Source organism: Schistocerca gregaria, unplaced genomic scaffold (genome assembly GCF_023897955.1).
Source record: "Schistocerca gregaria isolate iqSchGreg1 unplaced genomic scaffold, iqSchGreg1.2 ptg000920l, whole genome shotgun sequence".
In the NCBI taxonomy this organism is placed as follows: Eukaryota; Metazoa; Arthropoda; class Insecta; order Orthoptera; family Acrididae; genus Schistocerca; species Schistocerca gregaria.
Genome location: NW_026062277.1, coordinates 92,501 through 105,000, shown reverse-complemented (window position 1 = coordinate 105,000; position 12,500 = coordinate 92,501). Strand labels below are relative to the sequence as shown.

The 12,500-nt window shown below is 53.5% G+C and overlaps 2 non-coding genes and 1 pseudogene across 2 annotated transcripts; all 3 read right to left on the bottom strand.

Annotated features, from left to right (window-relative positions):
- Positions 1-3,003: 3,003 nt before the first annotated feature.
- LOC126325349 (large subunit ribosomal RNA) lies at positions 3,004-6,043 on the bottom strand (annotated as a pseudogene).
- Positions 6,044-6,231: 188 nt separating this feature from the next.
- On the bottom strand, positions 6,232-6,386 carry LOC126325348 (5.8S ribosomal RNA). Its single transcript, XR_007560037.1, has one exon. It is a non-coding gene; the product is annotated as a 5.8S ribosomal RNA (ribosomal RNA).
- A 365-nt stretch (positions 6,387-6,751) lies between these two features.
- LOC126325376 (small subunit ribosomal RNA) lies at positions 6,752-8,644 on the bottom strand. Its single transcript, XR_007560061.1, has one exon. It is a non-coding gene; the product is annotated as a small subunit ribosomal RNA (ribosomal RNA).
- Between the last annotated feature and the right edge of the window lie 3,856 nt (positions 8,645-12,500).

Here is a 12,500-nt window from a genome sequence, read left to right as displayed (position 1 = left end):
AATTGTGACACTTGGTCAACTAGACATTGTAAAGTGTTATATTTCTCAGGGTTTCTCAAAATGTTCCTGACTGTTTGGTCTTGGATTTCAAGCCTTAGCTCTGAGGCGACTGGATCAAAGTCGGGACATTCAAACACTACGTGCTCGGGCGTCCCCTCAGGGGCGCCACAAACGCACTCAGGTGTCGGACGACTTCCAATCCGATGGAGATACACAGGATATGGGCCGTGTCCTGTTAGAAAGTGTACAATGCCTTGAGAGGGGACGAAGTGTTTCATACGTATTCTTTCCTGAATACTTGGAAGGAGGTCATAGACACGCCTTCCTGTATCGGATGTATCCCATTGTTGTTGCCAGAGATTGATCGTTTTTTGTTTAATTTCTTTTACATTGTTGAGGTGTTCACCCATTATTAATGTGACTTGTTGGTGTTCTCGTTTGGAAAGCCAGTACATTGCAGCCTGCTGTCTGATTAACAGATCTAAAGGGCAGAGTCCCATGATTAGACACAGTGCATCTGTGGGTGTTGTACCAAATGCGCCTACACACCTTAGTATTACGTTGCGCTGTATCCTTCTTACCATAGTGGCAGGCTTGACCTGAGTGAGTTTGTGGGCCCAGGCACTGGAGCCGTATCCCACGATTGGTACCAAAACACAGTTATTATACATTTTTGTTGCAATCGGAGGGAGATGGAAACGCCGTTGGGCTATACTTATTAATTTGTTTAGTACTGCCAGAGCCTTAGAGGCAACGTGATTTATGTGTGGGATGTAGCTCCAGGCTTCGTCTATGAAGACGCCCAAGTACTTTGCAGCGCGTGTTCTTGCGACTATACGGTTATTTAACCTTATAATAGGATCTCTGGCTAGTCTGCCTTTTAACAAGATGATACTTGATTTTTGAGGCGCGATTTCCAGTTTTGAATTTTGACACCATTGTATCAGAATTTCGGATACATGGGCCGCTCTTGTCTCAATCTCGGCACGGCTGTCGCCCTCAACGAGAACGAGGAGGTCGTCTGCATACGCCACGACTCCTAATGTCATGTTGTTCCTTTCTAGTGTTTCCAGTAATGGGTCCATATTCACGTCCCAAAACAAAGGGCCGCACACAGAACCCTGCGGACAGCCCTTTGAGATGTTCTTAGACACCACGACACCAGGAGCCGTGATTCTGGCGACTCTATTTCTGCAGTAGTCCTTCAGACAACCATATAGCGCCGCCGGGCATTCCAATTCTCGAAGTCGAGAAAAGAGCGCCGGCCACCACAGATTGTCGAAGGCACCCGAAATATCCACCATAACTCCGAGGACGTACTTCCGCGTGGATGAGTGTACAATACTTACGACTTTGTTGATAGCGTCAGATGTTGACTTCCGAGCTCGGAATCCGTATTGCGAATCACTCATTCCACGTAGGACTCTATGACTAGACAGTCTAGAGACCAGCAGCTTCTCAAATGTCTTTCCCAAGACGTCCAGGAGACAGATAGGTCGGTAGGATTTGGGCATCATTGGATCCTTATCAGGAGCCTTTTTGATAATAATAACTTCTGCCGTCTTCCAGCAGGTTGGGAAGACCTGTGTTTCCATACATCTGTTGTAAATTTTCGTAAGGCCCGGAGCCAGTTTGTTTGCAATGCATTGCAGAACTTCTGCAGGAATTGCATCCGGCCCCGGGGCCTTGCACTTTGCAAAGGAGCGAATAGCTGCCTTCACTTCCTCGATGGAGTAGGGGTACACCTGTACGTTGTTGTGGTAGTGTAGCTGGTCTTGCCGTCTTATTTCCTGCTGCATCTCGGTGTCTGTGTCAGGTCGATCGTCTGGGAGGAGCACCCTCAGTAGCTCCTCAGCGGTCTCTGACCAGTCCTGTGTCATTCTGTCTGTGTCACCGACTCGTACAGTCGAGAGATGCATTGGTGAATGGATTTTTTCTCTTACTATTTTGTACGGTGTACCCCATGGATCCAAAGTCAGGTGAGACTTTACAAAATCCTCCCAGCTCCGCTGGCGGTGTTGTCTGAGAGTTTCTTTGAAAAGCCATTTCCTTCTCCTATACTGGGCAAGATGGTAGTGCCGTTCCTCCTGGGTGAAGGACCTTTGATAGCTGCTTCGTGCTCTTCTCATAGACTGCCTGAGCCGGGTAAGCTCTGGAGTCCATGGAGAAGTCGCTTTTCGTATGAAGCGCCTTCGCGTCGGTATCGCCGCGGCCAAAGCCGCCCTGATTGAGACAATTAAGGCCCCTACGGCTTCCTCTACTTCAAAAGGACCGTCTCCCAGCTCCGGAGGATGAAACTCCGCCTCCAACAGGTCCCAGTCTGCTCTCCCGTAGTCATACTGCATTGTCCACCCCTCTAGCACATGCTCCCCTTGTGATGCTATTGTAAATTCAATAGCGTTATGATCACTGGTGGTTATGTTGTCGTTGACCTGCCAATTTTGGATATTGTTTACAATGTTTGTCGTGCAGAGCGTGACATCAATAGAGGATGCTGCCCCAGCTCTGCTCCTGTAGGTAGGGGGGTTGCCGGGGAGATTGACAACATTTAAATTATGTTCCATAATTATGTCTTCCAGTGCCAGTCCTCTTTGATCTTGAACTTGACTGTGCCATAGGGGGGATTTTGCGTTACTGTCCATTGATATTATAATTGCTTTGCCTGCTAGGGCTCGCAATACTGTAGATAACTGCCCAAGATAAATATTGATTGGATCCCTGTATTGACAATATATATTAATTATGTACCAAGATGTATTATAAAAGTTTATCTCCACAACTGTTACATGGGAAGTGCAATACTGTGTCAAGACAGTGGTTTTGATTAACTTGTTGTAGATGACAATTGCTGACATGGGGTTTGGACCCATTGATATTACCTGGGCAGTGACGGGAAAGCCTGTGACCTTGCCGGAGGCAGAGCCTGGCTCTTGAATTAACATAACATCGATATTTTTCTCTTCCGCTATCTTTCGGAGCTCCTGAGTTACAAGGGAGCTCCTCATAGCATTTATTTGTAAGACTTTTATCTTAATCCGGGTGTCTGGTGTAGAAATGGCTGTCAGGCCATACCTGGGCAGGATCAGTAGATAGGGACAGCGGGAATCTCGTTAATCCATTCATGCGCGTCACTAATTAGATGACGAGGCATTTGGCTACCTTAAGAGAGTCATAGTTACTCCCGCCGTTTACCCGCGCTTGCTTGAATTTCTTCACGTTGACATTCAGAGCACTGGGCAGAAATCACATTGCGTCAACACCCGCTAGGGCCATCGCAATGCTTTGTTTTAATTAGACAGTCGGATTCCCCCAGTCCGTGCCAGTTCTGAGTTGATCGTTGAATGGCGGCCGAAGAGAATCCGCGCACCCGCGCGCCCCCGGAGGAGCACGCTAAGGCGGACGCGGCCTCGCAGCAAGGAAGATCCGTGGGAGGCCAAGGCACGGGACCGAGCTCGGATCCTGCACGCAGGTTGAAGCACCGGGGCGCGAACGCCGCGCAGGCGCGCGCATCCTGCACCGCCGGCCAGCACGAGGCCAACCAACGGCGAGAGCAGACCACGCCCGCGCTAAACGCCCGCACTTACCGGCACCCCTACGGCACTCACCTCGCCCAGGCCCGGCACGTTAGCGCTGACCCACTTCCCGACCAAGCCCGACACGCCCCGATCCTCAGAGCCAATCCTTATCCCGAAGTTACGGATCCAATTTGCCGACTTCCCTTACCTACATTATTCTATCGACTAGAGGCTCTTCACCTTGGAGACCTGCTGCGGATATGGGTACGAACCGGCGCGACACCTCCACGTGGCCCTCTCCCGGATTTTCAAGGTCCGAGGGGAAGATCGGGACACCGCCGCAACTGCGGTGCTCTTCGCGTTCCAAACCCTATCTCCCTGCTAGAGGATTCCAGGGAACTCGAACGCTCATGCAGAAAAGAAAACTCTTCCCCGATCTCCCGACGGCGTCTCCGGGTCCTTTTGGGTTACCCCGACGAGCATCTCTAAAAGAGGGGCCCGACTTATATCGGTTCCGCTGCCGGGTTCCGGAATAGGAACCGGATTCCCTTTCGCCCAACGGGGGCCAGCACAAAGTGCATCATGCTATGACGGCCCCCATCAACATCGGATTTCTCCTAGGGCTTAGGATCGACTGACTCGTGTGCAACGGCTGTTCACACGAAACCCTTCTCCGCGTCAGCCCTCCAGGGCCTCGCTGGAGTATTTGCTACTACCACCAAGATCTGCACCGACGGCGGCTCCAGGCAGGCTCACGCCCAGACCCTTCTGCGCCCACCGCCGCGACCCTCCTACTCGTCAGGGCTTCGCGGCCGGCCGCGAGGACCGGCCATGACTGCCAGACTGACGGCCGAGTATAGGCACGACGCTTCAGCGCCATCCATTTTCAGGGCTAGTTGCTTCGGCAGGTGAGTTGTTACACACTCCTTAGCGGATTCCGACTTCCATGGCCACCGTCCTGCTGTCTTAAGCAACCAACGCCTTTCATGGTTTCCCATGAGCGTCGATTCGGGCGCCTTAACTCGGCGTTTGGTTCATCCCACAGCGCCAGTTCTGCTTACCAAAAGTGGCCCACTTGGCACTCCGATCCGAGTCGTTTGCTCGCGGCTTCAGCATATCAAGCAAGCCGGAGATCTCACCCATTTAAAGTTTGAGAATAGGTTGAGGTCGTTTCGGCCCCAAGGCCTCTAATCATTCGCTTTACCGGATGAGACTCGTACGAGCACCAGCTATCCTGAGGGAAACTTCGGAGGGAACCAGCTACTAGATGGTTCGATTAGTCTTTCGCCCCTATACCCAGCTCCGACGATCGATTTGCACATCAGAATCGCTACGGACCTCCATCAGGGTTTCCCCTGACTTCGTCCTGGCCAGGCATAGTTCACCATCTTTCGGGTCCCAACGTGTACGCTCTAGGTGCGCCTCACCTCGCAATGAGGACGAGACGCCCCGGGAGTGCGGAGGCCGCCGCCCCGTGAAGGGCGGGGAAGCCCCATCCTCCCTCGGCCCGCGCAAGGCGAGACCTTCACTTTCATTACGCCTTTAGGTTTCGTACAGCCCAATGACTCGCGCACATGTTAGACTCCTTGGTCCGTGTTTCAAGACGGGTCGTGAAATTGTCCAAAGCTGAAGCGCCGCTGACGGGAGCGATTATTCCGCCCGAGAGCATCCCGAGCCAACAGCGGCGCGGGTCCGGGGCCGGGCCAGGTAGGTCCGTCATCCGGGAAGAACCGCGCGCGCTTGCCGGGAGCCCGAGCGCCCAAAGGGGCGAATCGACTCCTCCAGATATACCGCCGAGCAGCCAGCCAGGACACCGGGGCTCTGCCCAACAGACGCGAACCGAGGCCCGCGGAAGGACAGGCTGCGCACCCGGGCCGTAGGCCGGCACCCAGCGGGTCGCGACGTCCTACTAGGGGAGAAGTGCGGCCCACCGCACACCGGAACGGCCCCACCCCGCGGCGAGTGGAAAGGCAACCGGACACGACCCCGCCGCGGATTGCTCCGCGCGGGCGGCCGGCCCCATCTGCCGAGGGCGGGGGCCAGTGGCCAGATGGGCGTGAATCTCACCCGTTCGACCTTTCGGACTTCTCACGTTTACCCCAGAACGGTTTCACGTACTTTTGAACTCTCTCTTCAAAGTTCTTTTCAACTTTCCCTCACGGTACTTGTTCGCTATCGGTCTCGTGGTCATATTTAGTCTCAGATGGAGTTTACCACCCACTTGGAGCTGCACTCTCAAGCAACCCGACTCGAAGGAGAGGTCCCGCCGACGCTCGCACCGGCCGCTACGGGCCTGGCACCCTCTACGGGCCGTGGCCTCATTCAAGTTGGACTTGGGCTCGGCGCGAGGCGTCGGGGTAGTGGACCCTCCCAAACACCACATGCCACGACAGGCGGCAGCCTGCGGGGTTCGGTGCTGGACTCTTCCCTGTTCGCTCGCCGCTACTGGGGGAATCCTTGTTAGTTTCTTTTCCTCCGCTTAGTAATATGCTTAAATTCAGCGGGTAGTCTCGCCTGCTCTGAGGTCGTTGTACGAGGTGTCGCACGCCACACCGCCAGCCGGCTGTGCACGCTACCGAGAAAGTACCGGTATGCGAACCGCCAGGCGACGGGCGCGCATCGCACGTTTAAGGAGACGCGGCCGGCCACACAGGCGACCACGACACTCCCACGTCTCCGAAGCGGGACAAACGCCGCGCGCTTCAGTATACGTAGCCGACCCTCAGCCAGACGTGGCCCGGGAACGGAATCCATGGACCGCAATGTGCGTTCGAAACGTCGATGTTCATGTGTCCTGCAGTTCACATGTCGACGCGCAATTTGCTGCGTTCTTCATCGACCCACGAGCCGAGTGATCCACCGTCCTGGGTGATCTTTTCCTTTTCAGTCTCCCACTGTCTCTTTCAAGACAGTAGCATTTGCGGGACTGAGGCGTCTGACGGCCCCTGTTCCACTATTTTTTTTGTGTCCAACGGCCTCACAGCCGATGGGCGTCGTACGGCTCCACACCGGAGCGGACAGGCACTCGGGCGAACGTCATTCAAAACCGGCGCCAGGCGCCAGGTACCGCAGGCCAGCCGCTCCAGAGCTTCAGCGCTCGTACCACACAACAACAACAACACTTCCGCTAGTTTTGAGAGGCACGCGTGGTTCCGCACGCGGCGCACGGCCACTGCCGTACAGGTAGCGTGTTGCGCGACACGACACGCACATCGAAAGACATGCAGTCTAGTCGGTAATGATCCTTCCGCAGGTTCACCTACGGAAACCTTGTTACGACTTTTACTTCCTCTAAATGATCAAGTTTGGTCATCTTTCCGGTAGCATCGGCAACGACAGAGTCGATGCCGCGTACCAGTCCGAAGACCTCACTAAATCATTCAATCGGTAGTAGCGACGGGCGGTGTGTACAAAGGGCAGGGACGTAATCAACGCGAGCTTATGACTCGCGCTTACTGGGAATTCCTCGTTCATGGGGAACAATTGCAAGCCCCAATCCCTAGCACGAAGGAGGTTCAGCGGGTTACCCCGACCTTTCGGCCTAGGAAGACACGCTGATTCCTTCAGTGTAGCGCGCGTGCGGCCCAGAACATCTAAGGGCATCACAGACCTGTTATTGCTCAATCTCGTGCGGCTAGAAGCCGCCTGTCCCTCTAAGAAGAAAAGTAATCGCTGACAGCACGAAGGATGTCACGCGACTAGTTAGCAGGCTAGAGTCTCGTTCGTTATCGGAATTAACCAGACAAATCGCTCCACCAACTAAGAACGGCCATGCACCACCACCCACCGAATCAAGAAAGAGCTATCAATCTGTCAATCCTTCCGGTGTCCGGGCCTGGTGAGGTTTCCCGTGTTGAGTCAAATTAAGCCGCAGGCTCCACTCCTGGTGGTGCCCTTCCGTCAATTCCTTTAAGTTTCAGCTTTGCAACCATACTTCCCCCGGAACCCAAAAGCTTTGGTTTCCCGGAGGCTGCCCGCCGAGTCATCGGAGGAACTGCGGCGGATCGCTGGCTGGCATCGTTTATGGTTAGAACTAGGGCGGTATCTGATCGCCTTCGAACCTCTAACTTTCGTTCTTGATTAATGAAAACATACTTGGCAAATGCTTTCGCTTCTGTTCGTCTTGCGACGATCCAAGAATTTCACCTCTAACGTCGCAATACGAATGCCCCCGCCTGTCCCTATTAATCATTACCTCGGGTTCCGAAAACCAACAAAATAGAACCGAGGTCCTATTCCATTATTCCATGCACACAGTATTCAGGCGGGCTTGCCTGCTTTAAGCACTCTAATTTGTTCAAAGTAAACGTGCCGGCCCACCGAGACACTCAACAAAGAGCACCCTGGTAGGATTTAAACGGGGTCCGCCTCGGGACGCGAAAGCACCCCTTCGGCTCGCCCCACCGGCAGGACGTCCCACGATACATGCCAGTTAAACACCGACGGGCGGTGAACCAACAGCGTGGGACACAAATCCAACTACGAGCTTTTTAACCGCAACAACTTTAATATACGCTATTGGAGCTGGAATTACCGCGGCTGCTGGCACCAGACTTGCCCTCCAATAGATACTCGTTAAAGGATTTAAAGTGTACTCATTCCGATTACGGGGCCTCGGATGAGTCCCGTATCGTTATTTTTCGTCACTACCTCCCCGTGCCGGGAGTGGGTAATTTGCGCGCCTGCTGCCTTCCTTGGATGTGGTAGCCGTTTCTCAGGCTCCCTCTCCGGAATCGAACCCTGATTCCCCGTTACCCGTTACAACCATGGTAGGCGCAGAACCTACCATCGACAGTTGATAAGGCAGACATTTGAAAGATGCGTCGCCGGTACGAGGACCGTGCGATCAGCCCAAAGTTATTCAGAGTCACCAAGGCAAACGGACCAGACAAGCCAATCCGATTGGTTTTGATCTAATAAAAGCGTCCCTTCCATCTCTGGTCGGGACTCTGTTTGCATGTATTAGCTCTAGAATTACCACAGTTATCCAAGTAACGTGGGTACGATCTAAGGAACCATAACTGATTTAATGAGCCATTCGCGGTTTCACCTTAATGCGGCTTGTACTGAGACATGCATGGCTTAATCTTTGAGACAAGCATATGACTACTGGCAGGATCAACCAGGGAGCTGCGTCAACTAGAGCTGAGCAGCCGGCCGCCCGGGAGTGTGTCCCGGGGGCCCGCGCGAACACGCAAGCGTCCGCTCAATTATTCTGCAAACAGGAGGAGGCCGAGCTCCCCTGCACGATACACCTCGAAACCCTCTCAGGTCCCGGCGGCGCGCAGCGCCGTCCTAGGTACTTGGTCGGTTTCGAGAGAGGCGCAATCGCCCGGAGTTAGGCGAGTAGACGGTTTTAGTGCGAACACCCTTGCTCCCAACTGAGCTTGCCGCTGCCGACAGAGGCCCGGGAGCGTGCTGTCGTGGCATTGCCGGCGGGAGACAACACGCGCCACCTATGGTGACCGGCAGCTCCAACGCCAGCGCCACACAAGGGCAAAGCCCCACTTGGGTGCAGAAGCGAACTCTCCCAGCACAGCGCACGCGCCAACACGTCCGCACAACTGCGATACAAACCACCTGCGAGAACCGCTGGGGCGACCGAGCAGCAGACGGCGTCGCGGCGCCGAGTGCCAGGCGGCGGCGCATCCTCAACGCACACAGTCCTCAATCAGACCAGCACACTGCAGATGTCCACCGCGCTTCGCACCGGGCTCGGCTGAACCAACTTTGGCCGCCAGGCGCCGCGTGCAGGGTGCGCCGCAGCGTAGCTGCGCCGCCTGCCGGGCCCGTCGGCTGGCGCTCCTGCCACTCGGCGCCCCCCACCAGCCGGCTGTTGCGCGTGCGCCCACGCAGCGCGCGGCCAACACGCCGGGCGGCCCCCCTTCACCGGCCGGGAACAGTCCCACCAAGCCACCGCCGCGTATCGCTTCATACCCACATGGGCCTAGTCACGTGTGTGGATGTGGCGGGTACCGCTGAAACAACCGGTTAATAGCTGTACCGATCGTCGCCATCACAGATTCACCTCCAGCGTGAACAACCGCTCAACAACGGATTTCCAGTTCATTTGCGTATCTTGGGCAGTAAACGTAGATGTCCACCTACATTTGCGAATTCAACAATTCTTGCATGCCAGGATGTCATGTGTCACGACACGCTACATCAGACCACATACACACTGCGACATGTGCAGAAGAGAACACGTGGAAGGTGGCCCGCGCAAGTATGCGATGTCCCTTCCGCGATCCACTGTCAACCGGCATCTGCGGCATGTCCCAGATATGGAACGCGGTCCACCAGGGTAGCACTTTGTGTGAGGCAATACGACAAAGTCGGAATACACGCGTCACTACATCAGACGGCTCACGCTGACCTGACCTGACCTGACCTGACCTGACTCACCGCACCACCACCCCCAGCGACCCAGGGTGACATACAATGCGTTCGTACGTTCCTCCCACACGCCTCTACGGCGTACCACAGTGCAACCTAGCTGTTATTGGGAGACGAGACAAGTAGCATCGAGCACAACATATGGAAATTGAGATTCGACACCGTTGGGCACAGCCAGCGTACAGTCACACGTATCACACTACTTCACTCTGTACGTAACTACCGATGATCGGTACAGCGTGTGGGTTACGCGTACAACATCAGCGGACAATGGACACAGACCATACCACGACGTACACTGAGGGCGTCGACATCTGAATGCAACTGAACAGCTGCGAGGCTCATTTAACACTCACACGCCAGACCGACCAGCTTGAGAGGACAGAGACACAAAGAGGGGGACAGAGGGGGGGGGGGGGCCGATATAGTCCTATTGCAGTACAATTGACAGTGGATAGCGGGAATATGTGGAAAGTAAGCAACACTCGCAAGACATCTACATGAGGATAACAACGACACCAGAGATTCCGAGCAGTGAACTATGTTAGGCAAAGGGACAACGTGGGTTAGGTTAAGGGACAACGTGGGTTAGGTTAAGGGACAACGTGGGTTAGGTTAAGGGACAACGTGGGTTAGGTTAAGGGACAACGTGGGTTAGGTTAAGGGACAACGTGGGTTAGGTTAAGGGACAACGTGGGTTAGGTTAAGGGACAACGTGGGTTAGGTTAAGGGACAACGTGGGTTAGGTTAAGGGACAACGTGGGTTAGGTTAAGGGACAACGTGGGTTAGGTTAAGGGACAACGTGGGTTAGGTTAAGGGACAACGTGGGTTAGGTTAAGGGACAACGTGGGTTAGGTTAAGGGACAACGTGGGTTAGGTTAAGGGACAACGTGGGTTAGGTTAAGGGACAACTTGAGTTAGGTTAAGGGACAACTTGAGTTAGGTTAAGGGACAACTTGAGTTAGGTTAAGGGACAACTTGAGTTAGGTTAAGGGACAACTTGAGTTAGGTTAAGGGACAACTTGAGTTAGGTTAAGGGACAACTTGAGTTAGGTTAAGGGACAACTTGAGTTAGGTTAAGGGACAACTTGAGTTAGGTTAAGGGACAACTTGAGTTAGGTTAAGGGACAACTTGAGTTAGGTTAAGGGACAACTTGAGTTAGGTTAAGGGACAACTTAAGTTAGGTTAAGGGACAACTTGAGTTAGGTTAAGGGACAACTTGAGTTAGGTTAAGGGACAACTTGAGTTAGGTTAAGGGACAACTTGAGTTAGGTTAAGGGACAACTTGAGTTAGGTTAAGGGACAACTTGAGTTAGGTTAAGGGACAACTTGAGTTAGGTTAAGGGACAACTTGAGTTAGGTTAAGGGACAACTTGAGTTAGGTTAAGGGACAACTTGAGTTAGGTTAAGGGACAAATTGAGTTAGGTTAAGGGACAAATTGAGTTAGGTTAAGCGATAATCTGGTACAGCCACAGTTAGGTTAAGCGATGATCTGGTACAGCCACAGTTAGGTTAAGCGATGATCTGGTACAGCCACAGTTAGGTTAAGCGATAATCTGGTACAGCCACAGTTAGGTTAAGCGATAATCTGGTACAGCCACAGTTAGGTTAAGCGATAATCTGGTACAGCCACAGTTAGGTTAAGCGATAATCTGGTACAGCCACAGTTAGGTTAAGCGATAATCTGGTACAGCCACAGTTAGGTTAAGCGATAATCTGGTACAGCCACAGTTAGGTTAAGCGATAATCTGGTACAGCCACAGTTAGGTTAAGCGATAATCTGGTACAGCCACAGTTAGGTTAAGCAATAAAGTTGGTTAAATTTGGTATTGTGGGAAAGGGGGAAGAGAGAGAGAGGGGGGGGGGTGGATAGTGGTGGCAGTACGCGGATGCCTGAGTCACCGTCAGATACGTCACGTCGGTTCGATGCTTGTAGCAAGAGGCTGGCGGGTCTGTGTCTCTCACTTCTGCAATTTTTCATGTGGTATAACACGAGGGCGGGGGGTGATATTTGGTGCCCCTCTGTGTAGGATGTGTGTTGGTTTATCTGAGCAATGGTAGTTGTCGGAGGAGTGGGGTATTGTGCTTTTATAGGTGGACCTACTGCTCTGGTTATCATAGTGTCGACGGTGCAATGTCGCAGAGAGGATGCACTCGACATTGTCGCATTCCAGATGTTTACGTATTGTGTGTCTCCGTTGCAGGCCGAGAGTGGTGCATGTTCGAGTGTCTGGCTGACGTGCGATTCACGTTGTGTGCCCAGTCTTACAGCACGTATAGGGACATTCGCATAAATCATCTATATGTGGCCTTGCATCATTTACTAAGCAGTGCCGTGAGACGACCGAACTATTAGGAAAGTACTGATGTACCGCATAATGTTTACCTTCCACCACACGGCGAGTATCGACTGTGCCCAGCGTTGCCACCGCAGGCAGCGGTCACCGTCACCATTGTGCGGCGGAACGGAACATCTATATCCTCAGAGGAGCACTCTTTGCCGCCGGGCGTCAGGTCTCGCGGCCTGCCGGCCAGCGCCCACGACGAACTTACTGCATGTATAGGGACAGCGGGAATTTGGCATAC